The 25,452-nt window shown below is 32.5% G+C and overlaps 1 protein-coding gene across 4 annotated transcripts in view; it reads left to right on the forward strand.

The window, feature by feature from the left end:
- LOC107439218 (uncharacterized) overlaps positions 1-25,452 on the forward strand; it is a 102,806-nt gene that overhangs the window by 53,913 nt on the left and 23,441 nt on the right. Inside the window, exon 1 of one of the 4 annotated variants that reach the window (XM_016051759.4) lies at positions 11,281-11,557. The exons of the other annotated variants lie outside the window; for them this stretch is intronic. The gene's annotated coding sequence lies outside the window, so the exon portion shown is untranslated. Of the gene's footprint in view, positions 1-11,280; positions 11,558-25,452 lie in introns of those variants that run through there. 4 annotated transcript variants of the gene reach the window in all.

Below are 25,452 nucleotides of genomic sequence, written 5' to 3' on the forward strand. Positions count from 1 at the left end.
TGCATCGAATCGAATTCTAACTAGAGAAATCTTTTGAGTTCCATTCCTTCCTATTATAACACACCCATTGTTCTAAATCAAACCGGGAACTATTTTCTTACGCCAAACGTCCAATTACCTTTAATCAACTGACACGATTTTTCGGTACGAAGGGCGAAAGAATCGCCCGAAGATGTTCGAATGGGCATCGAACACAATCGGAAGAATAAAAACGAATCGAGGAAATAATTATCCAATCGAACGAATAAATAAATAAATAAAATAACAGATAGGGGTGGGGGGAAAGCCGGCTACTGACCTTTCACTTTCGCTTCTGTCTAGGAAATTTCTATGTGGTCATTAACAGAGCGCACCATTTTTTTGCACCTCTGGCATTTGAATGAAAACAATAAAAAAAAAAATCGTTTGCCGTTTGGAATAAATTAATGGCGAGTGATTTGCCTCATCGTGTGCCGGCCGGGATGTTTGCAAGTTGGATAGCATCCGTTTAACGCTCTAGAAGTTAATTAACGACCATTTATTATTCATGCCCAATACCTTAACCGGAATATGATAGCAATAGATATTTGAATTTATTAGTTAATTGACTCAAAATTAAAAGTAGGGTCATTTTCCTTTTAAAAGGACATTAACAGTGAACTTTTATGAATGAACTACCTAGTGGGGATAACCGTTATTCAAAGTAATTTGAATAGATAACTATAATTTGAATAGATATACAATTACAGCATCTGGGGATAAATCAAGTTTTTGCCCCCTCTTCGCAATATGTCAGATATAAGAGAACGCAATATAGTGGAAGAAACTTTTCACGGCGAATTTTCTTTCCCTTTCACTAGTAATTTAAAGTTTACGAAAAGTGTAACTAGAATAAATCATGAATGTTGAAATAAATTAATTAAAATATTTATTGAAAACAAATTATGGAAGGTTTGCTCAGGATTATCCCAAAATAATTTATTATATAATATTTATTATATAATATTTATTATATAATATTTATTATATAATATTTATAACATTTATTATACATATTATTATTAAATAATATTAATTGCGTTCTGATTTTCGCAAAACTTTTTTTTCAGCTTTACAAACTTCATGGTTTTATTCAAAGTTTATTAACTGAACTCGCTTTTCTGTAAACTTTAAATTAATTGTTAATTTAAAGTTTAGAGAAAAGTGAGTTTAGTTAATGAACTTAGATTAAACCATGAAGTTTGCTTTTCTGAAAAAAAGTTTTCCGAATATCAGAATTAAACTAAATATTGATTTAAATAACAATTTAGTCAAGCTATTCCCCTGTTTTTCTGAGCCATAAATAAATTTTTTTTGCTCAAATAGTGCATATAGTTACACATTTAGCATGCATCATTAATCTTTTTAAACTGATGGAAGAATCATCGTTAATAAGTGAAGTGTTATTTCTTATACCAACTTTTTTTTAAAAGATTGCAGATCTGAAAACATTATGTCAATAATCTGGATTCCATTGCTAAGAGAGAGACCATGTGCTGAGCTACTGAATAATAAAACCAATTTGATGTAACTATAATATTTCGGAGGAGGGGGAACGTGAAGAAATACAGAGTTATAGATACAGAGTTATATATTACCTTTTCATTCAATCCCATTCAAATGGAAAAGATTTTTTCTTTATTTTACTAAGCAGTCCGATTGCAAAACCCCTACAACACGCAGCAGACGCCATAGATTATTGCAGCATGTGGAGATTATTTTTCATCTAAGTTTTCTTATTTTTATAATTGCCTTTGAACAGTTGATCCAATTTTTTGAGTTTACGACTACTAATGTTCAACTGCATAGCCTTCTAATTTTGAACCCAATCTAGAAGACAAAGGAACTCCTGCATCATGTATTGGGATTAATTTGCCTTCGAGGAGGACTTTTTGATGGTACTAACCCGCATTTGCTTTACATGGTGAGGAAAACTACGAAAACTTCCCACGGTTAGCCTTGCGGCAAGGGGACCCTAATCCATGATCCATCTACTACTGAGGCTATTTTACGTCAGCAGTGCAGTCGATGCAAACCGGTTGCGGAATTCGTATCGACCAGTTATCGCTGGGATTCGAACCCGGTTCACCTCATTGGAAGGCAAACGCTCTATCCCCTCTCTTAATTTTAAATAAAAAACACCGTTGATACTTCTTTTAAAATATCTCTAAACTTGTGTTTTATGAAAATTAAAAATCTGAATTGAGAAAAACACTGCAAAGTACAAAGAGTTTATACTTTTTTCTGATATTTGATAGCAGACTTAACTGTATTAGGGATTAATATTCCTTATTTTTAGTATCATTGTATGAAATTCTACTTAAATTTAAAAAAAAAAAAATTATGTATTATTTATAAGAACCATATGTTTTGCTACGATACTTGTATGTTAGATTTAGCTTAATGTTTACAATAATGATAATCCCTGTGTTGAATTGCAAACAAATTTGTATTCATAAAGATAGTACCACAGATTCACCCCGTGAATACTGCTTCCGGGCGAACAAGTATAATTGTATAAATACAATTAAAAATGCTACGGAAAAAATTTCTTTAATAATTTTACTACCAAATTAAATTCTATAACCATAATAAACTAATAACTAGTATTTTTTTATATATATATTCACAACCAAGTTATACTAATCGGAAGAAAATTGAAGGAAACTATCTATCGTGCTAACGAAAAAAGTTGTTTTTTGAAAAAGCGAATTAAAATTAAATAAGTAAACGTGAAGTTTTGTCCCGTAAGCATGATTATAATTCAAAACGTAATCGCTATTTGAATAAAATTATTTGGGAGGACAGTTAAAAATATTTCTATTTTTAAATTTCGCACGCAAGTTGTACTCGAGGTCGGATTAAAAGGAAGAGCGCAACTGGCTCCAAGACATCCAAATATTTCAGGACTTTGACAGTCGATTTCAAAATTTCAGGAGTTAAACAGTCATTTTTAGTTAATTTTGTTAAACTTTAAAGATTTGTAATTCGATATTTTAAATGGCAAAACTTATATAATGACCTCGTATTTTTCCCCAACTTTAAACAGTTAAGAAATGCACACATTTTTAGTGCGCGTTTTATCTTCGTAATTACTGTATGACTTTAGGCTAAATAATTATAAACTGATAAAAATAACATTTTAGTTAACAGAAAGTTTTTAATCTTTTTAATTTCATTCAAAATACAGTATACTCTCGATGTCACTAAAACCTTGTTATGTTTCATGTCACTAAAACCTTGTCACTAAAACCTTGTTATTATTTCCCCCCTTGGTATTATATATTTACCTAATGTTAATTTGAATTCTTGTGTCGAAGAGTTTCTTCTCAAAGCCTTGTTTCGTCAAATTTCTTTCGAAATAGAAATTTTGTTTGTTTGTAAAATCACAATGTAAGCTAATTGTATACCAATTCTTTTCTATGTAATGCATAATTATATTCGACTGACTTTTAAAAATAAAATTTTCATTGTTGCATTTAGACTTACAGTCAACTATCATTACATACATGTTGATTAGTAATAATTTTCATGTTTCATGATTCTAATTTTTAGAATAATATTTTAGAATATATTGTTCTACTTTCTTTTAGAACATATTTAGTTCTGAATTTTTTATCTCAAAAACTCGCTATCTCGCTATTTTTTTAACGTCCATTCAACTTTGAGATATCGGGAGTATGCTATAGCTCTTTACGTCTTTTAATTTGCAGTGTAGTTAAAATAAAAGTTCAGCCATTCAACGAAACAAAAATTAAGATTTTTAGAAAAACTTTCAATTAGCAGTTTTTTTTTCTTTAAACATCTCTTTAAAATACGTTTAACTGGAATTGAATGTCTAAAAGAAAATACGTGACTCTACATTGCAACGTGACTCTACGAGTTATCAGTTTTGACTAATTTGTTATAGATAGAATTAATATCTTGATCTGGCCTTGATTTAACATTTTCTCACAATCTTATTTGCGAATTATAATCATACATTGTTAATCGTTAACAATTTTTACATCTTAAAAAATACACAATTCTTTTCATTTTGTATTTGTTTGGCAACAGATAATGAACATTTGGCAAACAAAGAAAGCTTAAAGGCTGGTTCTTTTCAAACGATAATTAAAAATACTGTCTCGACTTACTCACGATCTGGTTTATCAGACGATATTTGATTAACGAGCGACAAACCAAAACGTAAAAACCGATGGAAAAGTTATTGTTTTGTTGCTTAAGGAGAACTTAACTTTATATACTTACAATTACGATCCATTGTGCTGTGAGCTACTTGCTTAGCCTTTGTGAGGTAAAAAGAAAAATCGTAAATACTTTTCTCATTTTGCTCATCCTAAGATCAAAGAGCATTTAACTTGTCAAAGTGATAATGACCTAGAAAGAAAGAAAAAAAATATCGTTTTAGAAATTCTTTTGTGGAAATTTTTTTTGAATACTAAAAGAGCTGTTTTGTATTCCATTTGTATCTGTGTTCTTCTCGTGTGAAACCACTGATAAGCAATTAGCCCGAGACTAGATTCTAAACAGTCTAAAATAGTTCTATAAAACAAACTCCAATAAACGCCTCTTTCTATTTTCCAAGTAAGAGTGCGTGTTTTTATTAATTAGGACCGTTGACTGTTTTGATACATTAGCAGATGGAGCGTAAATATTTTTTTTAGAATTATATTTCAGACAAACAACGTAATTATTTCCAGCCTATTTCCGCTTCATCAATATTTTCTTACTGTAAGAACACCAGTTTTATAAAATTGTCCAAAAAACAATAATTTTGGAGTTACTTGTGGCAACACCATTTCATCAGTGTTTTTCTTACGTTTATATAAATGCACTTATTTTGTACAATTGTCCGTAAAACAATAATTCTAGAATTACTTGGGGCAGTAAATTATATACTTTCGGCTCAATTTCGGAAATTCCGTTCTGTGTCCTTAAAAGAATTATTTCGTTCTAAAGATATATTTCGACCAGATTATAAATATATAAATTGCATAAAATAATTTTCAGTTGTCAGGAAATGCCTAAGAGGCCTTTCTTCTCTCGACTGAACTCAACAGGTGAGACGCAGAGAAAAAATTCTAAATATGCTTCTAATCCTCCTTATTTAATTTTGGCAGGTAAACTGTGCGGGCATTTACTTTATCAGGCAATATCTTATTCAATGCCTGTAAAATTCAAGGCCGCAATCCGATTACAAATTGATATCTATACATAGGGTTCGGTAATTTAGATTCTCGATTATTTTTTTCTGAAAAGATTATAGCAATACAATTCTGTAATTAGCAGTTGGAAAGAAAGTTAACCAATAAACACTTGCCTGTTTTCAGATTTCTTATAAATACCTTTGTTTTTGTGCAGTTATCAGTTTAAACTGTAATAAAAGTTAATTTTAAAAATATAAAAATTTAAAAAGTATTGTTTTAAATTACTTACTCAAAACGACAAATAGCATAATTTTATTGCTTTACAGTTTTAAAGAATAAATCCATATAAGTTCTAAAAATTATCGTTTACCCTTTATTTTCCACTTTTTTTTAAAAGATATTGTGCTGCGTAATAATACTGTATCATCAAAATCAGTACAAAAAAAAATATCATAAAAACGCAAATAAGCATTCAATTTGAAATCCAAGATGGCGGGAGTAGATGCCACTTTGATCATACAAAAAATGAGTACTAAAAAATTGGAAGAAAAATGTAAAGAAACTCGTTAGTTCCGGTACATATGTAATTGAATATTTCCGGATATTATCCTCTAGAGAAGATGTTGCAACATTCTTTAGGTTGCATCAAATTCGCACAGTATTTTATGATGTCGATCGATAGTTCAAGATACCGATTATGTATTATACTTTTTTCATGTATATATATGTATATATATATATATATATATATATATACATATTAGAAAATTTCGTTCCTAACGTCAAATAAAAATGGCAACTGCATTATTAATTGAACCATGCTTTTACATTTATTATCTATTTTAATGAATATTAATTAATAAAAAATATCAGTTAATTAAAAAAGAAAAATTTTTTTTGTACTTGTATATTTCAGAGAGTGAAATGTTAAAAGCATTATTTTCGATGTCTGAAAATAAATTATAAATTATGAATTCCCCCCCCCCTTTTCCTCTTGCACCCCCAGCCACTTGCATAATAGAATGTCCGGCCCTGTGATTGAGAATTCATATCGTAAGCTTGTTTTTGGTGCAATAACATTTCAAAATTAGCTTTCATTAATTTTTTTTAAATTTCCAGTACAACTTCATGTATTTGAAGATAATTGCCTCAATAAATTATGGCCAATATACTTTAAAAAATAATAATTACATAAAAAAAAACCTGTGAATCAGTAATTTAATTTTAATAGATAAAGAATTCGATGTCAGCACCTAACTCTTTTGGTCCAAATACGGGAAATGCAAAATGTCGAGCATTGCGTCATGGAAATAATATGGGTGTGGGATTTTGCAATTCCACAAAAGGATTGTGGAAACGCCTCCATCCTGCCAACATTTAGTGGACGACAAGTTTTTAGAACAGTTTCCGCTTTATTTGAAAACAATTCTTTAGAGATATGTAGAGACAGAAATAGAAACCTATTTGCCCCTTTTTAATGTAATCGAAATTGTTATCGCCCTAAATTGATACTTCATTTTTAAAAAGGAGCGTTAATTCAGTAAAAGACCTGTATTTACGTTTAAAATAGAGTTGATAATATTTATATGTTTTTGAAAACTAGTTTTTTTTCTCCACATCTACTGTCATTACCAGCAAGGGTACATAAGGCACCAAAGCTGTCATTGCGTTCTACAAGTTTCGATCCACGAAGCGGTTTAAGGAACGTCAGAATGAGAACTTCCCCAGACCCCCATATTCCAATAATGTATGTACTAATACGAGAATATCGTATTGAGATTACGTCCGTGCGATTTTGATCTTGGGCTGCTAAAGTCACAATTGCGCGATCACGTATATGTGATCATGGTCCGGAAAGGGTTAAAGTTTACCCAATCTCAGATCGATTGGTACCAACTTGTCTGCGAAATAAATGCAGCAGATGCGAAATGTTGAATACAAAGCTATGGGCCCACATAGCAGAAATTGAGCAAGGTATGTCCAATACCTTGTTCAATTTCTTTTCAGAATGCAAAAGATCTTTTGAGGTTTAAGACAGAACCTTGTCTCCAAGAAGAACCAAATGGAAAAATCCATTGGATTCAAACCTGGTAAATTAACTGTTCATTCTTACGCTATAAAAAATGTCTTAAAATGTGCCTTGCACCATTCCTGAGTTTTTTTTAGCAGTGTTTGCTTCAGGAGGATCTTATTGAAAGGTTAATCTTCGAATTTTATATGTTCAAGGAAGCAAAAAAAATTTCAAAATAATTTCAATAAAAATGTTGAGCTAAATAAATGTTGCAAATTGCGATAAAAATGCTTTAAAGTTTTGTTTGAGTTGTTTCTTGAAACTTGCAGTTTACTTTTTCTCAGAATTATTAGATTCCAAATTGTACATTATCTTTTTATATTTCTGTAAATTGATATCGTGGAGCGGTGTTTCTTCAAATGCGATATGACACGGAAATGAAAGTAGCTGTAGGTCTAAATTAGTAATAACTTGCATCGGTAACCAACGGTTCGGTGGCATTGTCGTGGTGTTTTTAGCTGAGATATTATTTTTAGAAGTTAAGATTGGTTAAATCGTGACCTCAATCCTTAGTTCTGATCCTTAGTTCTAATCCATAGCTCAATCCCTGAGCTCAATCCTTAGTTCCACAAACAAACCCTTTTCTCCGGAAGATAATGGTAGGCCAAGATTCATGTCTAGTTCAGCTACGACATAGGACGTCTTTTTTCAGTCGTGATGGCTCAGGCGTTCGCCTTTCAATGAGTTGAACCGGGTTCGAATCCTAGCAATGGCTGATAGATACGAATTCCGCACTTGGCTTGCACCGACCGCAGTGCTCACGTAAAATATCCTCAGTGGTAGACGGATCATGGGTTAGAAACCCCTTGCCATCAGGCTAGCCATGAGAGGTTTTTCTTTCCATGTAACGCAAATGCGGTTAGTTCTATCAAAAGTCCTCCACGAAGGCGAATTTCTCCCAATACTTGGTCCAGAAGTTCCCTTGTCTTCTGAATTAGATTCAAAATTGCAAGGCTACGGAGGCATGGATGTTTCCATTTGTATGTTATTCTCTATTGTGTGATGTGTGAATGTGGCCCACCCCATAAACGGGTATCTGTGGCAGTGTGGCGTGGGTAATGTTGCTCGCCTCCGTGACTTAGGTTCACAGGTGCCCACTGGGTAACGTCAAATGAGCAACACTTCCGGCATCTTCCGAGGTGAAGAACGGAAATTCAGTGCCGGCCGTGGAAAAAAAATGTTTGTAGTACATTATTAGTTGAGCTTAACATATTACAACAGCTTCATGTGAAAATATCAACCAGGCATTGTTGTTTATTTTAATCGATTACAAAATTGCGGCTAAATCGTCATCGGAATTCGCATCATGAAATGACTCCATCACTTTTACTCCAAAGGTCACGTGCGCCCGTATTTGAACTTCTACGGGGTTAATCTGACCTCTGTAAAGGGAAGCCCGCTCCAATTCCGTTTGACGACACCATTTCGAATATCTCCCTTCGTATCCTCTGTCACTATCTGATCAAAATGATTCGTTTTAACAAAGACTTTCGGAAACACTTTCCTATCTTGTTAGTCGCCTATGGATATTGCGGCATACGTACGCCCACACTGTAATTGTTCTATTACATCTTGATTGTCCCATCCACGTTTTGTTTACATTTCTTGAGAGGAATTGACGTTGTCACTATCCCGGAAAGATAATATGCTTATGAAATGGAACATTATACAACTCGAATCAAGTGTCTCGGCATTAGTTTAATCTTATTATGAACTCTTTACGGAAGATGATTTACCAACCCTTACGATTCTACGTTTTAGAACATATTCTTTTAAGTAATGAAGGAAGAAATAGATAGCTTCTTCCTCCTTGTTATTCTTTTTTAACTTCATGAAAGATTAAGACTGTTATGGCCAAAAAAGTAACGCGTTTTAGTGAATAGTATGTTATTTTTATATAGAAATCGTAACAGATATTCATTACCTTAAGATTAAGTTTCGTCTCATCTTTATTTAGCGCTCTCTCTGCTAATTAAGAAAATGGCAACAAAAAATTTTTTTATATGAAGTCATTTACAAATATTAGAAGGATTTGTAATATAAGTTTTTGAAAAGTTACAGACAAACTGCATTGTCTGGATTCATAAAAAATAACAGACTATGCAAAATATAGTCTATTTTTTATTAGTACGTCTCAGTAGTTCGGACTATGCAAAAATAGAGAATTATTTATAATTTTAATATTTTTCATTGAAGGAAAATTCTCGTGTGTGTTCTCATTCGTGAATTTTTTAAAAAGCTTAAGAATCGTAAACCGATTAAAATGAAGATGAAACACTCTTTTAGCATAGACTGCTCAAAAATACAGTAAAAATCGGGGGGGGGGTAATACAAATGTATATTATTAAATTATCTATCTGAAAATTTTAATTTCAAAATTGTATATAGGTATAATTTTGGCAGGAAAAAAATCCAGGGAAATTCTAGAATAACATTCCGCTATATCTCTTCCATCCCGATTGGGATCCTGTTATGCATTTTACACAGTTCAAAACGATTTGTTTTACATATTACAATAATGTATTTTACGCAGCTTGATGCAGTGTATTTTACATAGTTCAATGCATTTATTTTACTTATAACAATTAGTCCCGTAAAGACACGGCTTCCAGTCGAACACTGAAGTCAAGCATCACCGGCTGCCGTCAGTAAGCGGGTGGGTGACCACTTTGATCAGCCTGCTTAGGGACAGAGGGTACGTGGTATCGGTCCTCGCTAAACTATTCTACCGTAAAGTGCTCGATTTCGCTAGCAGGGCTACCAAAGCAGGGGAGCCATCCCCTCCGCAGAGGATCAAAATTGCGATGGCATGTCTTCGGATCATCCTCAGGGATGTTTCCCAGACCGTCGCCAATAGCCCATAGTGCAGCTCTAGTGCGACGTAAATAAAGTACCTATCTTATAACAATTATGTATTTTAAAAAGTTCGATGTAATGTAGCTTATATATTTCGATGCATTGGCTTTACATATTATGGTTATGCATTTTTTAATATATTATGATTATGTAATTTAAATATTTCCATGCATGTATCATACGAAATACTCCAATAGTGCAGTCTGTAAAGGCGTCACTCTCTCCGCTGGTGAAGAGCTGTGGCTGCGAGTTCATTCCTGAAACTGATTAAACAACAAGCGTGTATAGTTTGTCTAAAGTAAGAACTCCCCTATCCATTCGTCTGGACCCGTGGCGGTGACTATGGTAACAAGGTATAACTATTTCAAGTAGGGGTGTGGGTTCACTGTTTAGGGCAGATTTTGGCTTGGATCGGCGAGAGAAAGGGAATATTTTTCCTCGGTCTATTGTGTTAGCCCTAGTATGAATGTGATGGGGGAGTTCTTACCATAGACAAACTATATATGAAGCGAAATCTGTTATGATCAAGTACTTTAAATCTGTCAGTGACTGAGAGTGCTTTGATTGGTTGTGGCGAGGAAGTTTGAAGAGAGAGGTACCAGCTCAAGCATTATCCATATCGTCAGAAAGGGGTCAAAAATTTTTAGCTATCCCATCATGGCACTTAAGAGATAAGGGCCTAAAAAAACGGGATTATGTGCTTAACTATTGATGAGTTATGTGTGTAAGCGTTCTTCATATTTATGTATTTTACAAATTTTTCGAAAAGCATTTTTCGCTATATCAATCGTTAGTTTATTTGTGAAAATTAAATAAATATGATTAAAAGCATATTTATAATAAATAAATATGATTAAAAGCATATTTAATGTCCCTTCGTTCACACCCATCTAAACTGAAAAACTGTTGAAATGACAACACAAAAAAAAAATAATAATAATTAGGTCATACTTAATTAATACTATTTTATGAGTTTTCCTCATGTAAGGACACGAAAGGGATCAACAAGGGGTGTTAGTTCCGTGAACAGTTCGCGAAAGTTTTCGTTCGATGACTTAAACAGATCCAGTGACGCACCACTTTTTCTGCTGCCACCACAGCGGGATGCTTTATACATGTTTTCTCCTCTACCAAAAGCCCCTGTCGATTACGGATCGAAATCGAAAATTGCAATCGAGGTTAAAAAACATTCGATTCTTGCAAGTGGGGCAGTGGATATCTCCCGGAAGAAAATGACTGTGTGTCGTCTTCTCGTTGTTGGGATCACTCTTGTGACCTGGATGAAACGTGAATGTAACGTCGTTTGTTTGGTGAAGGTGGAGTAGAGCATCTGTTTGACCTTGCAGACGATTCAGCTTTCATCCCACCTTCGAAATCACTGAGGTTTGGAATGTTCTGCTGTGGAATAACTAGGGGCGACAACTTCCGTTAACGTTCGGAATTATTCGTTGATGAAATGAAGGTGAGTGATTTGATACGTTTGATCGCTTCAAAGTTGCAACGGAGCAGATAACTAACCCAACAAAATGACCATTAGTAATTACGATTACTATAGTTATAATTATTGTCCTTTATTATTGCCCTTTTTCGGCTATTTATAATATTTAATATATTATATTTAACATATTATATTTAATAGATAATTTTATAACATTTGACTATTGTTAAAACATTTAATAATAATGTTGCTTAAAGTTGCAACGAAGCAGATGACCAACCTAACAAAATGACAATTAGTAATTACAATTACTAATTATTGCCATTTTTTGCTTAGTTATAAAATTTAATCTATTATATTTAATAGATAATTTTATAACATTTGACAGATTTTGTTAAAACATTTAATAATAATGTTATTATAATCATAAATAGATAATATATAAATATTTGATGTTCATGATAATAGTTAGTATGTTACATTTACATTAGCTATTTCTAATTTAATTGGTAACTATCTGGCAATTGCAATTCAAATATGATGGTGTTATTTGGTAATTTATTATCAATTTGCAAGAAGTTTTATTGAGCATACTTATTTCTCAATCAAAAAGATAACAAATAGTAATGGCAATTATTGATTGTTATAATTTGTTTGGTAATTTATAATATTTAATATAAAATATCATTTTAATGTGTAATAGACAAAAATGAAATATTTCATGTATAATATTAACATGTTTATTCTATAGTATTAAAACATATGTATTAAATTTAAAATTAGCAATTTATAATATTGTAATGAGTTTTATGGAACTATCTGGCAACTCAAATGTAATGCAAATAATTAATAGAGAAAATTACTAATTATTGTCATTTGTTTGGTAATTTTTAAAATTCAATAGGTAATATTAAAATATTTAATCTACATGATATTATAATTTTTATTTTATTATATTATATTTATAATTAGCTATGTATAATATTATTATTATAAATTTTGTTGAACTGCCTAGCAACTCAAATATAATAATTATTATTATTTATTTATATAGATTGCTAGCTTAGTCGGTTAAAATCTCTCCCATTTTTATTTTACATGCTTTTGTAAGGAAACAGTTCAATTTTATGTCGTGTCACATCCTCCATAAAAAAGACTATGCATCAGATTATGCATAGGCTAATAGAAAAGTTGAATCCACCCACCCTAGCTCATGGGCGTCGCAGGCGTCCAATTGTTGAGAAAGGAGAAAATAAATTACACAATCAAACATAAAGAAAAATATTTCTTATATCTGTTAAATGTCAGCAAAAATATTAATTATAATTATCTCTTTCTTGTTTTTAACTTTGGTAAATTTAAATCGATGATGATTTATGAAAATGTTCATTATTTGGCTGAAATTATGAGGGGGACCTAAAGAAATTTTTAATTATTGAGGGGGACATATACCCTCAGCCACCCTCCCCCAACAGCCCTCATGTTCTAGCTATTTATCAACGATCCAAAATGCAAAAAAAAAAAAATTCAAAATAAATAAAATTGATTATTAAAAAATAATGCGTTCAAATTATCTTATGTTCAATTCCATATGAAACAAAATTTAGAATTCTAATTTTAAGAAAAATTTAAAGCTGTTAAAAGAAAATGGAGAATAACGTTTTTGACCCCTCCCCCCTCCAAATTAAATTCTAGATTAATTCCGGAGGTATAAATAACTTTCAAATTGACTAAAATTTATCTTCACAAATATTTTATTTTATTTAATAACCGTCATTGAACAGTCGACCCAATTTTTGGATTTACGACTACTAATGTTCAACTCCGTAACCTTGTAATTTTGAACCCAATCCAGAAGACAAGAGAACTTCTGGATCTAGTACTGGGAGAAATTTGCCTTCGTGGAGGACTTTTTGATGGAACTCACCCGTATTTGCGCTACATGTAGAGGAAAACCACGAAAACCTCACATGGTTAGCCTGACGGCGAGAGGACTCTAACCCATGATCCGTCTTCCACTGAGGATATTTCATGTCAGCACTGTGATGGGTGCAAGCTAGATGCGGATTCGAACCTGACTTTGTAGTACACCCTATGGGGTGCCAAACTCTCGCCCTATTGTTTTCTAAAATATTATAACATATTGTTCTACCGAGTTTTCCAGTTATGCAACACTTATTTGCATTGAATGCATATTTTATAATTTTCTTTATTATTTAATAGCTTTTTAATAATAACTTACACAACATTGCATCTGCAAGCCTTACGTAATTCTGTTTTTATTGTCTACCTCCGATCGAATAAAAGAAATATTAATAAATGTCTTCGGATTTTGACTCGAAATCCAAGGCCTTTGCACCCCTTCTTCATTATGCCAAACGACTGCAAACCCATCGACTTTTATGATCTCATCAGAGTTTTATCAAAAATACTATTTCTTTTTGTTCGATTCGAAGGTCATGGGTTCTTGTTATGAAGTCTTCAGGATGTCTGACACCTTAGAAAGTTCAAAATTCGAGGTGGCTGAACTTGTGACACGCGAGCACCTTGTGGCACATTACCGTTGCATGTTAATTGTGGCGGCACGACGCTTTCACGTAGAACCTCAAACGAAAACGAAGTAATTGTTCGAATGTTCTTTTCTACTCATTTTTTACTTGTTTAGTCGAACGTAAGAGACGGATTTGCCATTTTGTCAGGGCTAATTCTTTAACAAAGATGAGTAATCTCCAGAATTGGTTTTAATTTTTTTAAACTTACGTAGAACTTCAAACGACTTTGAATTTTTTCCCCTTTTTTTTATTAATTTAGTCGAAAGTAAGCGATGGATTCGCCATTTTGTCAGACTAATTGTTTAACATAGAAGATCAATCGCTGGAGTCAGTTCTTTTTTATATTTTCTCAAAATGGCGTTAGACTTTAGAGTTAAAAATCATATTAATCCTGTAGCAACAGATGGGAACAGAACATTAGTAACGCTAAGAGAAAACGATAAAAAGAGCTCACGCTTGCTTTCGAAGTGAAGTAATTTCTAGATTGCCTAGGAAGCAGAATAAGTTTAATGGCGTTGTAAAACAATTTTAGGTGTACCAAACTTTCTGAGGCGAAGTTCCTTTAAATTCTGTTCATAGAATTAAGTATTTCGGAAGTTCTTTAGATAACTTGATGGCCATTCCTAAGTATTGATGTTCGTGACGATTTGCAATACAATTAATACATCACGGATAAAGTTACTATCTTAGATGATATCTTGCAGTCAAGAAGAAATGTGTTATTGTTTTCAGAGAAGCATCATGGTACAATTTGTTACAGAAAATGTAGAGAAACGCATTCATTAATTCGAAGTTTATAGCTTCGTGTTATGTTATGTCATAATTATTTAAAATAACAGACATGATGTCAATATTCATAAAGCGGAACACCTAAACAATTTTAACAAGAATGGTCGGATTTTCGCGTACTAAGGTGCACGTTTTAATCGAACGAGGATCTTACATTAATTATGCTAATTAAATTGTGCAGGCTATATTTTGAGCTACAAAATCAACAGAAAATAAACTCTAAATAACGTATTATTCAACGGAATTTGGATTCTAGACAATCAAAGTATGGGGGCTGGCCATAATTAGAAGTTCCAATAGTTTTATAGTTCCAATATTAAAGAATGATAATTTGATGATAAAAGAAATATTGTCTATTTTGTTATGAATTATGGAAAAAAAATCTTCTTTTTTTTAAAAATAACGATTTCACTGATTTGCTTAAATTTAACACTAAAGTATCGCAAAGTTAGAGATAAATTTTTTGAAGGGCACTCCAATCAAATTTAGCTAGAGCACACGCGACTTCATAGAGATTTATTTTCCAAGCCAAGTACTATTTGAAGCAATTGTGTTTTCACATATTGTAATTTGAAATTGACAGCATTTTATCAAGTTTTAACCCTTTATACCTACCCACTCAATTTTATTGTAAACACTCCAAATTGTTTTGACCCGCTATTAAGGGTAAGTGCCAAATACCTTCATAACTACAACAAAGTGGAAAAAAGAATTCACATAGTAAGGAAATTCTTTAGCTAGGAAATATCTGCGTATGCAAACACTCAATATAGTTGACGAGTGATGAGTCAATTATATGGCCTACTATTATATAACCTACTATTATTTACCTACTATTATAAAATCTACTATTATAAAATCTACTATTAGGCAATTTCTTAAGGGCACCAGAGAAGTTTAAGTTTATGGTTTACTTAATGTTAAAATAAATATATTTTTTAAATATTCTTAATAATGAGCAATGGTGGCTCAGGAGATAGAGCGCTCGCCTCCCAATGAGGTGAACCGGGTTCGAATCCCAGCAATGGCCGATTGATACGAATTCCACACCCGGCTCCCACCGACCACAGTGTTGATGTGAAATATCCTCAGTGGTAGGCTGATCATGGGTTAGAGTCTCCTTTCTGTCAGTCTAACCGTGGTAGGTTTTCCTCTCCATGCAGCACAAATGCGGGTAAGTTCCATCAAAAACTCCTCCACGAAGGCATATTTCTCCCAATACTTGATCCAGATCTCTTGTCTTCTGGATTGTGTTCAAAATTGCAAGGTTACGGAGTTGCACATTGGTAGTCGCAAACCCAAAATTGGGTCGGCTGTTCAACGACGGTTATAAAATGTAAAATAAAATATTCTAACTAGTTCAACATGATTTATTTCAATGTTTTATTTAGAATCACTGTGGCTCAGAGGATAAAGCATTCTCCTCCCAATGATGTGAACTACGTTCGAATCTCAGCGATGGCTAGTTTTTTACGAATTCTGCTCCCGGCTTACACTGACCACAATAGCCTCAGAGGTAAAAATATCCTCGGTGGTAGACAGATCATGGGCCAGAATACCCTTGCCGTCAGGATAACCATGTGAGGTTTCATGGGTTTCTTTCTCACCTTGTAAAGCAAATTAGTTCCTTCATGGTGATTGATGCACGTTAAATCCGTCGAGTCTCAAAGTCCTCCATGTTCCCATAACAAATCAATACCTCTGGGGATACTGATCCAGGAGTTTCCTTGTCTTCTGGATTGGTTCAAAATTACGAAGTTACGGCGTTGAACATTAGTAGTCGTAAACCCAAAAATTGGGTCGACTGTTTCATAAAATAAAATTTAAAAAAATTAGTTCCTTCAAAAAATCCTCCACGTATGTTAGCTTGTAATAATGTTTGACCTAGTAGTTCTGTCGTCTTCTTGGTTGGGTTCAAAATTAAAAGGGCTCGGAGTTAAACATTGATAGTCGTTAACTCAGAATTGGGTTGGCTGCTAAATGCCTGTTATAAAAAGTTTTATTTTGAAATTTGTATTATTTCGTGAGAAAATTTTTTTTTATTTGTATGCAACTGGAAAAGGCAATAATAATTTCTTAAAATGAATCGGTTATAACATTAACAAATAAAACTTCTCGGTTTTATTGTTAAAATTTAGTGCTATTAGTTCATTTTGTGAGATTTATAATTTTTTTTAAAAAATCACTTTGATGTTTTTGTTTCATAATTAAATTACTATAAATAAATTATTTTTCTCCTAATAATTTGCGGACCGTTAGTTAGCTTTTTACGCTTCAATTTGTAGTAATAATAATTTATCCAAAAAAGATATATTTTCCTAAACTTTGGTTTAAAACTATGATTATCCAACAAATGAAATTAAATTCTATACAAAACCACCGAGTTAATTGTATATTAAAATCCATAAAAGAATATCTTCACATAAAAAAAAAACTTTTAGTTTATCATTAGATCAATATTTTTGCCATGTGTAAATCCAATTCAGGCAACTCCGCTGCAACCAAAAGTTTAAATTAGATCCAAACTTTAAAGTAAATAGTTTGAAATTTTATTGCTAACCAACAACCTCCTCTAATATTTAATAAATAATTAATATTATTCAATAAGTGTTAATATTTTCCATAAAAATCATCGAATTAAAATGGGGGTTTTACAATTCGTCTTTTCATAATTATAAATTTCGAAAGATACAGTATAATATATTATTATCGTACGCAAATTCAGTTTTCGGGTCCCACCGAGGTAACGGATAAATCAAATGCGTTTTTCAACTTCAGTATAAACGCACCTTAAAAATATATCCCACTACTCTGTATTTACGCTTTAATTTCATATTTTGTAATCTGGCAACTTAGTTACGAAAATATTTTTAAATTAAGTTACATTTACAAATCGGTTTCTCTTTATTTCTTTTTTAGTGTTCCCAACACTTACGCATTGATATATTTTGCTTTGGTTACCTTAATACAATATTAGAAAGCACTATTTTTGCCGATATAACCGCCTGAGCTGAAGACGAGAATATATCTTTTCGTTCTAACATGTTTTTTTTTCCTTATAAACAAAACACTTAACACTGTCCGTCTTCATATACCGCAACAACAGAATGAACCGTTATGATTTCCTGGTTCAAAAAATAATCTCGAGTTGCCTTGCTTCAAAGGCAGCAGTTCTTTTCTTTCAAGCGGAGGTGTATTTGTCTGTTATGCTCTTGGAATTTGTCACTTTTTCACAAACCATGATTTGTCGCCAAAAGTTCAAAAGGAAATAAATGTAAACAAAACTATTTCTTAATTTTCTTTCTCTTTTTTTCTAACCGATTCTTGTACAGATGCACGGGTGGTCAAGCGGTCACCTCTTCCTGGGGAAATGTCCTTAATCTCTTTAGAATTACTTCTTACATGAAACGGTTGAACTTTCTTCTTTTTTTTTTTTTCAACTTTCACCTTCACATTTTAGTTATTGTTTTTCTCTTTTGGCGTCTGAATTTAAAAAAAGGGCCAAAAAGGGGTGAAAATCAGGAACAAACGATTTCCTGACTGTGGAATAAAGTACAAATGTAAATTTTAAATGCTTATTCACAAATGAACCATTAATTTAATTTAATACATTTTTAGTATGAAAGTCACCAGAATTTCTATGAATTGATATCTCTGATAAACTAAGCGTAAGATATACACCGAAGAGCCATTACATTATGACCACCCTGCTAATAACATGTAGGACCACCTTTAGCCCTCAAAACTAAAAGCATCCACCGTGGCATTGATTCCACAAGGTGCTGATAGGTAGTCTGAGGTATCTGGTACCAAGCGCTCACCAACTGGTCCTGCAATTCCCTCACATTGCGAGAGAGAAGCGTGGAATCACGAATTTGGTTTTCAAAATAGGACCACAAATGCTCTATTGGATTAAGATCAGGTGAATTTGGGGGCCAAGATATGACTTGAAAGTCACTGGAATGTTCCTCGAACCAATCCATGACGATTCGACCCTTATGACATGGTGCATTATCCTGTTGGTAAGCACATCCCCCGCAGGAAAAACTGTTGCCATGAATGGGTGAACCTGGTCTGCAACTATGTTCAAGTAGCTTACAGACGTCAGGGATTGTTCTATGAGGATTATGGGTCCTAATGTGCCCCATGAAAACATTGTTCCTGGGCGAGAAACCATGAAAACCTGGGAGAGACCATTGTTATAGATGGAGGGTGGTCATAATGTAATGGCTCTTCTGTGTATATAAAAAAATTTCTATGATGTAAAAGTAATGTTCGACACAGATTCCATTTTCGTCAAAAAAAAAGTAGCGAACATTTTTTGATACGACGTATTACTTGCTTTTCGATAAATTACATATTAGAAGTTATTTAATAAACTTACCTTAAACGTATAAGCATAAACTCAAAACATGAAACAATACTATGGATTTTAAAAGAAATACATACATTTGCTTATACAAAAAAAAGGGAAACTATGTACAAAATTCAGTTAATGTTTATCGAATAGTAATAATTTTTCATTCGCGGATTTCAGAAAAATCAACAAAATATTTACTTTTTACGCATAAAATATTTTAGCTACATACATCAATAATAAGACTTAGTATTTCGTCGTAGTGTTTATTTATTATTTTTCTATCCATGCAATAAAATGTAGCAATTTCTGGCCAGACAAAGTTTTTATTTTGCTTTGCATTTTTCAACATATAAAATGGTTTGAATCAACATAGCTCTACAAAATTCATATTATAAGAGGATAAAAATACTTTTAGAAAAAGAATCATTCCTAAAAATGATACGAAAATTTCTTGAGATGAAATAAATATGATACCCAAGAATTAGATTACCCTAAAATGCACATTTCAATATTAAATTTTTTTTTGGAATACATTGAAATGCTTAAAATTAAAAGATAAAGAATAGTCTGATGAGTCTGAATTGATGAAGTCAGAAATTGGATTCTTGCAGCACTACAAGAAAATTTTGCATTAATTTTCAGAAAATGATTCTCCCAATTGAAAGGTTTATTATTACATGTGTATTCCTCGCAATAAAAAGTTAAGTATTTCAGGATATAGGGCTTATAAAATTAAGGGTGAAGGATTTTTTTATGCATTCATTTATAGTACAAAAATTATTTTTACCTTTTAAAAATGAGCTAAGACTTTCTAATTTGAATGTTAGGAATCCAATGTTCTCTAGCCATCTCAGTGTTGTTTTATTCATATTTTTTCCCATTTCCTTTTTGCGTCCGATTCATTTTATAATACATCTCTAATGTAACTTGATGTTGGAGATTTTGTACTTTCCCATAGCATCTCGCACATTCACTTACGTCGATTCTGAGCTAGCTCTATTTTCTGTAGTCTAATCTAGCTCTATTCTGTTGTATGAGATAGCTCTGTAGTCTAAGTTGCTTTGTTTATCTGCTACCCTTACATTATATAGTCTCTCAGCTAGTTTAGTATTCCATTGTTAGAGCTAGCTCTGTGTTCTATAGTTTAAGCGAGCTGTTATTCTGTTGTCTGAGCTAGCTCCGTATTATATAGTCTGAGCTAGCTCTGCATTATATATTCTGAGATAGCACTGTATTTTCTTGTTAGAGCGAGCTGTTATTCTGTTGTCTCAGCTAGCTCTGCATAATATAGTCTAAGATAGCACTTTACTTTGTTGTTAGAGCTAGCTCTGTATTCTATAGTTTAAGCGAGCTGTTATTCTGTTGTCTGAACTAGCTTTGCATTATATAGTCTCTCAACTAGTTCAATATTCCATTGTTTGAGCTAGCTCTGTGTTCTATAGTTTAAGCAAGCTCTGTTATTCTGTTGTCTCAGCTAGCTCTACATTGTACAGTCTGAGATATCACTGTATTTTGTTGTTAGAGCTAGCTCTGTATTCTATAGTTTAAGCGAGCTGTTATTCTGTTGTCTGAGCTAACTCTGCATTATATAGTCTGAGCTAGCTCCGCATTCTGAAATCTGAGGTAGTTTTTTATTCTGACCTATCTCTGTATTTTGTAACCAGAGCTATTGAATGGTTGCTCAGTAAACAACGCTGCGCAAAACTTACATCAGGACGTTTACGAAAGGACAATGCAAAATTTTTATCGAATGTCATTTGATTTTGGCTCAGGGTAATCACTTCTGGCTCCTGTTCCGTTTAACTTTACTTTCAATCAACTGGAATCTTCTGATTAAAACTCTTGCGTAATATATGGAATAATATATTTGAAATATGCATATCTGCAAATTATTATTAATGGGCCAAATTATTAGACACACTATAAGATTCTATGTAAAATCTTAATTATCAGGTGATACTATACAGCTTTATTGTATTTACGCGACTGAAACCGGTTTGTACTTGTTTACTTTCGTGTATCAATTAGTTAAATTTGGCGATATATAATAAAAATACGACAATTGGAATAATTAGACGATATATTATATAAATATAGAATATTTATTATATCAAGTATAACATTATTGTATTATAATAATTAGACCGAATTATTAGACGCACTGTAGTTTTATAATAATGACATGTTTTGCACGAGTTTATATGCCATACTTTTATAATTAAACATACATGTAATCGGTTTTTATTCAGGAGATTATTCATATACTTCTTATTTGTATTTATTTTTAACGTATTGCATTACAATGTTAAACAATTGATGCACAAACGTAAACAAGTGCAAACCTGTTTCTGCAGCATAAAAGCAATAAAGCTGCATAGTATCACCTGATAAATAATATTTTACATGGAGTCTTATAGTGCGTCTAATAATTTGGCCAGAGACTACGAATTTGCTATAAATTTGTTTTAATTCAAATATTTAGCAAATGACCAAACCACCTGTCCAGTGACTTTTATTTCCCCCAATAAAATAAATGCAAAAAATGACTAAGAATTTACCCGTAATTTTGCCTACCTGTCTAGAATCGAATGTCAGAATTTCGAGCTTTCCGATTGTGAAACCTCAGATCATCCTGTTTCGCATCGTTTGTGTTGTGGGCGTTGATCATTACTTTTAGGAGGTCATTTTTTTATATTTTATTCCTCCACCACCCTCCTCACTTAGAACTATACTTTTACTTTCTGTTGGTTCGTGTGAAAAAAAAATTACTGACAAAACAATACTTCGTCCCATTTCATGTCTCTCTCTAATTACTATTATTCGAGATCTTCCACTCCCAATTGTAGTCTGGATGGGATTTTTCGAACAGTTCTGTTCGAAACAGTTTGCCAAAAAATTTGACGAAGAAATTTCGAATTAGCTTTGTTTTGGTTTACTCATTGTTGGAATGATCTGGTTTAAAATTTGGAAGCAAAACGCAGCTTTTTTAAAGACGAAGAGTTGAAGCTTTGTTGCAATAGTATTATGATAATAAGAAAAGTTCATACATAGGTGGCGTTAAAATATTTATTTTTCTTATAACTCCAAAGCTTTTTGTGTTTTTTTTTTATTTTAAAATTTAGACAACAGGTGAAAGAGGCAATAAAAACCACTGGGGAGCGTGATGGCTCTGGGGTAGAACGTCCGCCTTCCAATGAGGTGAGCCGGGTTCAAATCCCGGCGATGGCTGGTCGATACGAATTCCGCACCCGGCTTGTACCGACCACAGTGATGACGTGAAATATCCTCAGTGGTAGACGGATAAAGGGCTAGAGTCGCCTTATCGTCAAGCTAACCGTGGGAGGTTCTCGTGGTCTTCCTCTCCATGTAACGCAAATGCAGGTTAATTCCATCTAAAAGTCCTCCACGAAAGCAAATGAATCACAATACCTGATCAAGGAGTTCCCTTGTCTTCTGAATCGGGTTCAAAATGACAAGGATACGGAATTGAACATTAATAGTCGTAAGCCCACAAATTGGGTCGGCTGTTTAACGACGGTTGTAAAATAAAATAACCACTTGAGATCCAGTGCCCACTATATTTCATACCATTTGGAACAATTTTGTCCCTTAAAAACTAATATGAATTTTTTTTCTGTTCAAATACTTTTAGAAAACGATTATCAATGTAAAAATATAATCGCATTTCTCCTCGTTGATCTGATTATTGAATTACAATGAAAATTAAGATTGATATTAAACCTTTTGAGTAGTTTTATAGCATTTACGTAAATATCTTATTTGAGTCTAATGGATTTTATTTCATGATCAAAAGGTGAAGAAGTACATTATAAAAATATCCTACAATGTACGCAAAATGTTAACAATTAAAATTTATCATTTATTTATATACTAATTAAAAATAACTAACGAAGTCATATTTAGTTGATATAATTGAAATTTTCTTCGAAAAAAAATTAAGGCATTGATGAATTTACGTTCTTTTAAGCAGCATGTTTTCAAATAAATATCGCATTTTCAGCCAGTATTTAAAGATCGGATCTCAGGAGGCTAGAACGAGATCCAAATGATAGATGACAAAATTTAATTAGTTTACTTTTATGCATTAATGTTAAATGAGATTTTTGTGATATTTATGTTTATTAAATCCCATTTTCCCTAAATTGTAATTTTTTCTGCAAAATAAAAGCACTTAAAAAAAAAAAAAAAAAAAAAAAAAAAAAAAAAGAATTTTCCGATTTTGTCAAAATAATTTATGGGGCCGATTTTTGGACGAAACGGGCAAAATCCAGTAGTCTAATGGATAATCCAGTAGAATTGACAGCTATGCAGTGTTGAGGTACATTAAAATTTTCTAAAGTGCAATAAATCAGCAGAATAACTGATTTCTACAGTTCAGCGTTTTATTCTTTTAAAATTCAGCTATGACCTTGCTCTCTTCCTTCTAAGTCCTTTGTCACCCTAAAGTTGTCAGAACCTCGTGCAGAACGAGTAGCAGACAAAACAGTAGCGAACGAAGTGGAAAATTCTAAAACACGTAAAGATGAAAATAATTGCAAAAAAAGCCCGGAAGGATGCACTATAAAATGGCGAAAAAAAAGTTCGAAACTGGAATTCGAAAGAGGGTGGACGTAGGGAGTAACCTTCAAAGTACAGAACGATGGATCTCTTGATCCTTATCTGGAAGATCAATGTTGAAAGAGCGTCCGCTATCATTAACATGGTTTTTCGAAACTCTGTAGCCAAGAAAAATAAAAATGCCACAATTTAGTGCCTTACACTTAAGCAAAATGATGATTTTAAACTATATATACCATCTTGCTGTCATAAATTATCTGAGCTTTAGAACGGTTGAATAGCTTAAATATTTTAAAAGTTATTAAACTTTTTTAAAATTTAGCTAATTTGGCGACATTTTTTTAGCCTAGAAGAAAATAATCAAAATCGCTGCCTAATTCTCAGATTTTGCAAATTTTTATGAACTCAAATAATAAAGCATTGGAATAAGTTTTAAAATATTAAAACATTAGACCACAAACAAGTTACCATGAACACACGAGTAACTGTTGCAATCAGTTATGACAATAGCATATTATTCACGAAAAGACATCATATGACGTCTTCGAAAAACAACCTTAAACTAGAAAGCTATTCGTGATTACGTGGCAGGAAAGTTCATGCTCTGAGCAATTCGAATGCCCTTTGAAGAACGTATTTCTTGAATTAGCTAACTGTGACAATTAAAAATTCCTGAATTGAATTTCAATCGTATGAGCGGTTTGATTAATTAGCAAAGAACATACTTCTTGAATTCAATGATTAAGGGAAATTAAAAATAAATTAAACCAAACGTCTTTTTTCAATGCCCCGAGCTAGAGTCGTGATGGCTCAGGGGATAGAGCGTTCACCTTCCAAAGAGGTGAACCGGGTTCGAATCCCGGCGATGGCTGGTCGATACGAATTCTGCCTCCGACTTTCACCGACCACAGTGCTGACGTCAAATATCCTCAGTGGTAGATAGATCATGGGTTAGAGTCCCCTTGCCGTCAGGCTAACTGTTGGAGGTTCTCGTGGTAATGTAATGTCCTCTCCATGTAAAGCAAATGCGGGTTAGTTCCATCAAAAGTCCTCCACGAAGGAATATTTGTTTCAATACTTGATCCAGGAGTTCCCTTGTCTTCTGGATTGGGTTAAAAATTACAAGACTACGGAGTTGAAGATTAGTAGTCGTAAACCCAAAACTTGGATCGGCTTTTCAACGGCGGTTATTAAAAGAAAGAAAAAAAGAAGAAAAAGCTATTAAAATATTTTACAAAAAACATACTTCTTGAATTAAACTAATAAAAGAAATTCTTCAAAGTGAAGTTTAAAATTCAAATGGTTTTTTTCAATGCCCTGAAAATTAGTAGCTCATTTGATTATTTTACTAAGAGCATAATCTTGTGATTTTCGTTACTAATCCCCGAAATCGTTATTTAAGTCGAATCAAGTTCATTCCTCCAAAAAGAAAAAAGGTTCAGAAAAAATTTCAACTAAATCTTCAAAAAACGAATAATAATAAGTCATAAGTTTTTTTTTTCTCGATGCCCTAAGTAATTTGACTGTTTTACAAACATAATTCTACGTTTACTAATCCCCAAAATGATTTATTTAAATTAGTTTCAAGTCCAAACGTCCAAAAAAAGAAAAGAGGTTTTCTAAAAAACCTCGTTTAAGAT

This window comes from Parasteatoda tepidariorum, chromosome 9, assembly GCF_982258835.1.
Source record: "Parasteatoda tepidariorum strain Cologne lab strain chromosome 9, Ptep-v5.0, whole genome shotgun sequence".
Taxonomy (NCBI): domain Eukaryota; kingdom Metazoa; phylum Arthropoda; class Arachnida; order Araneae; family Theridiidae; genus Parasteatoda; species Parasteatoda tepidariorum.